General features: G+C 39.9%; 1 protein-coding gene across 2 annotated transcripts in view; it reads right to left on the minus strand.

Annotated features, from left to right (window-relative positions):
- LOC109951451 (thyroid hormone receptor alpha) overlaps positions 1 to 4,579 on the minus strand; it is a 64,513-nt gene that overhangs the window by 45,135 nt on the left and 14,799 nt on the right. For both annotated transcript variants that reach the window (XM_020585965.1, XM_020585966.1), the window contains exon 2: positions 629 to 1,833. The gene's annotated coding sequence lies outside the window, so the exon portion shown is untranslated. The remainder of the gene's footprint in view (positions 1 to 628; positions 1,834 to 4,579) is intronic.

A 4,579-nucleotide genomic window follows, 5' to 3' on the forward strand; every position in this document is an offset into this window, starting at 1 on the left:
AAAATCTGTGGAGGGAGCTGAAGGTTCGAGTTGCCAAACATCAGCCACGAAACATTAATGACTTGGAGAGGATCTGCAAAGAGGAGTGGGTCAAAATCCCCCCTGAGATGTGTGCAAACCTTGTGGCCAACTACAAGAAACATCTGACCTCTGTGATTGCCAACAAAGGTTTTGCCACCAAGTACTAAAGCACGTTTTGCATACCATTGAAACTGTAGACTGATCATTTCTTTGTTAGTGGGCAAACTTACAAAGTCAGCTGGGGTTCAAATAATTTTTTCCCTGACTGTATATTACTGCAGGAGTGTTCAAATCCAGTTAGACCTTTATTGTGAAGCATTCATTCTCATTCTGTCTCTCTTAATACCCCTGTCTGTATCATCTAATAAGACAGAAATGCCATTTAAATGTCAGTTGGTGACACAAAGAAATGAAAGATATAAAACCAAAAAGTAGCTTTTCTTTTCATTAGTGATGGGAGCAAGTGACAAAACACGCAGATCTTCTCCCTGCTATCTTGCTGAGATATTCTTTACATTGGAGTCTGCAGAGCCTCCTGTTACCAAGGAGAACAATCAGAAGAAAGCATGTTGGTAAACAAGCACAGATAATAAGAAAGAGGACTCACCACTACATTCTTCTCTTTACTTGTAATGCTTTTCTCCCTCCTCTTCTCTTCACCGTCACACAGTATGAATCTTCTCAGTGTTTACTCTTTGTACTTTACAGAGTTTACAGTTCTGAGTTAAATCTGCCACAGTGCTCTTTATTCTTTGTGGCTTGGCTCCAGAGAAAGAAAAACCTGACGAGGCTCCAAAAAACACTTCTCCTGTTCTGTGGGTAGTTTTACTTCACGAGAAGTGAAGTGGAAACTCAAGGCAGGGGGAACATCTCAGTCTTGTCTGTGATCTCTGAAGACCTCTTGGGCGATTACTGATTTATGCTACTGCCTAGATTGTTAGGCTCCTGTATGATGTGACTTTTCGGAGATGCAAAAGAAGTGAAGTTGCCTGCCAGGTGGTAGCCCTGACTCTTGCTCTCTGATTCTCTAAAGGCTTCCCTGGCTACTGTTGTTATACCCCTTCCTCTAAGGCAATTGCAAGATGTTGGAGTAAGTCTACTAGGCAGACTGAAGCACCAGGCTAATGAATGCTGTCGCAGAAAGGTTCCCTTCTGTGCCCTTGATTAAGGGGCCCTGGCTACTGAGGTATATAGTTGCCTGCCATGTACAGTATATTATACAAATGAGTGAAGCTCTTGTGAATGTGTAGCTGTTTTTGTGGCAATATGACCCTTTTCCTTCCAGTAATGGCTCACAGTCCAGGCTACAAGTGAGGATCAGTATACTTTAGGCAATGAGCACCTCTGCACTGGCAGGTGGTAAGAGGTCCAAGGTCATTGCTGGCTGTCACAGTTACAGTGCAGAGAGCTTGAGAGGCAATAAAGGTTGTCCTGGTAACAGCATCGGGAGGTCGCAGGTGAGTTTCTGAACCGTGTTCCACTCACTGTTGGCTGTTTTGATGGAGGAGGTAGGCAATGGGGAAAAATATCCCTGAGGTAAATGGAGAAATTTTGTCCTGAGAGAGGAAAAAGAACCGGTAGATGACAAATCGCCCTTTTTGTCCTTTTCTATTTCTCTGGGAGGTTGAAAGCAGGTGAGGCTTTCTCTGATCGGATCAGAGAACACAAGAGGACAGTGGGAACTGTGCTCTATCAATCTTGAGTTTATTCTTCCATTTTATGTCTTTTGAAAAAGAACGCTGCTGGTTTGTCAGTGTCCATCTGAAAAAGCTGATCCTTGACTGAACAGGAGTGGTTCTTCAGGGGCTCAACCTATGGAAGAACAAACACAGACAGGTAAGAATAGGACCACAATACCAAGTTATTATTAGTATTAAAATTAGACTCCAACAGGAGTGTGTTATAACTGATTCTGAATCTCAAGTCATGGTTCAGAGGTTTGGAGTCTTCAGTTTAGTGACTCTCCAAACAAATTAGATCGTTAGTAGTCATAAAAGCATGCTAACAAACTCACAACATGCTAACAGTTGATCCAAAACCTAACCTAGTAATGTTAACAGAAGACCAGGAGCTTGTGTTAGTAGCAGCTCGGTAACCGCAGCACCGGCTGCTACCAGAAACCATCATAGCTAACGAGATGTTAACACTGCTACGTGTCTCACACCATCTCATAGTACTAGCTAAACAACAAACATATACAGTAAATAGTGTGAAAAGGCTCCAGGGTCCTTTTACATCCAAATACTGTGCTCTCCAGCATATTTGCTGTCAACTGAAAACAGCCTGTTAGTAACAACCTAGGCACCTACAACAATCAGTATAGTGGAGGGATGAAATTTATGGGCTATAAAAAACAAAACAAAACATTTTTTAATAAAGTAGGTCTTCAATAATAATGCAATGATTCTACTATAAAAATGACATTTACCACAAAAGAGAGAGCTTTAATTTTCATGAGATTTACTTTCTGATTGTGATTAAATAAGACATAACAGGAGGCTGTACAAACTACCTTTACATTTTTTGTGATAAACAGCACTGCCACCATTCCTACTGAATATAATGGCTTGATAGGGTAGGGTTGGGTTTTGTTTTTTATTGGGAATTTGACAATATGACAAATATGCGATAACGGCATAGCTAAATACCTTTTTCCCCCAAATAAAAGCAGACTTATTTTAACACTTTTAAACATCTTTTTATACTTATGTAATTGTGTGCAAGTTCATACACTTTATACAAGTATTTCTGCACCATCTCACTGTAGACTGTGTGGAATTTTAGGTCAGGATTACAAGTGAACAGCCTTTCTGTATCTGACCATGACCTTTGACATCAGAGACAAGGCAGGAAACCGAAAAGAAAAGTTATCACCCAGGGCTCAAAAAACTTTCACAATGTTGTTTTTTGTTGTTTCTGAATCTGCTGACTCGTCTTTTACTACTAAAATCCTAACACACTGATGCACCTGTGTGTTTGTAACAGAGCGCAGTCTCTTGGCTGAGGCTCTGTCGTAGGATTTTGCTGCAGGTAGTAAATGAGGCCATACTGTATTCATATCTAGGGCACATTTTTTTATTCTCAACTCTTCTACAAGTTTGGATGTGGATGGATTTTGAGTTTACAAAAACACCCACAAACCCACCTACACACACAGACACACACACTGCAGGAACAACTGTGGATACTTAAAAGAGCATTGTGTGTTCTTGTACTTGCTAAATAGTGAGGACCAAAAAAGTATCTTTTGCTACAGAGTGAGGATATTTTTGGAAAGTGGGGACATTTTGGCCGGTCCTCACTTTGTGAAACACCTTTTCTTAGGTTAAAGACTTGGTTTTAGGGTTCAGGTTAGAGTTAGGCATTTAGTTTTGGTGCTTAAGGTTAGGGTAAGGGGCTAGGGAATGCATTATGTCAATAAGTGTCCTCATAAAAACAGAAGTACAAGTGCATGTAAGCTGTAGTTTACTGTAACTCTGCACCAGTGAAACCAGGCTAAATCAAATGTTTTTCAGCAGCATTTACACATTCGCTCCAAAAATCTAAAAGACAGTTAACATAATCTGTGAATGCAAATGTCTTTCCCTGCTTGGAACTGTCACATGGTTAGTCATAGTGTGACGGTGCAGAATGCTGCGGTGACAGAGATGTGTACTGACAATGTACAGTACAGTACATACTGTACAAACTATATGGTAAAGCAAGACTGCAACAGGATAGGACATGTGACCCTGTGAAACTGGTGAAGCCTGTTTAGCAAGCCGGGGCATTCTCTAGTTTGATGGCTGCTATAGGTTTATAACATCCCAGCTCTGCTTTCATGTTGGGTTGGGTGTGGTGTTCGAAGTTGTGAATATTTTTCTGACAGTGTTCATAAAGCATTCCCACTTTTGGAAGCCAACTACTGCCTTCCTCTTTATTTGAAGAATATCAAAACAGGGTGCACAGACATACTGGGCAAAGGAAGCTACATAAAATCAAACAGTCCCTGTGATTAGATACTGGTACTGGTAATAGTATTTTAAACACTCCCCATACAGAGACTAAAACCAGCAATGAATCGCCTTTACTCATAGTTCATGTCTGTCAGTCTCCAACCCGGATTATCTTATTCAGCTGTGCCATAGAGCTCTGTTGTCTTTCTACAATAATTAAAACACATAAGTGAAACACAATGTTTTTCCATTATGAAATACCAGACCTGCATATTTGTTGAAAATAGTATGAAAATGAAGTTCAGACACTTTTTACAGTGTCTGAAGTAGCAAGACTCAAATGCACATGCAGAATATTTATAGTTCAAAAATCTTAAATTAGTTTCACCATCCAAAGGGTGATATGAAAGAAAAAGTTTGATAATTGCTGTCAAAAGTAGAAAAACAACACAGGCAACATATCAGCTATAAAGACAAAGTCTATTCCCTTCATTTCCTGTAAAACCTTTAATATTCTGGATGGAGAATGAACCCAAACAGAGTGGGCTATTAAGACCATTTGCCTGATGAAGAGTAAAAAGACATTTTTCATGCAATCTTCTTCAAATATCTGTACATTTTTC

Source organism: Monopterus albus, unplaced genomic scaffold (genome assembly GCF_001952655.1).
Source record: "Monopterus albus unplaced genomic scaffold, M_albus_1.0 scaffold389.1, whole genome shotgun sequence".
NCBI classification, from domain to species: domain Eukaryota; kingdom Metazoa; phylum Chordata; class Actinopteri; order Synbranchiformes; family Synbranchidae; genus Monopterus; species Monopterus albus.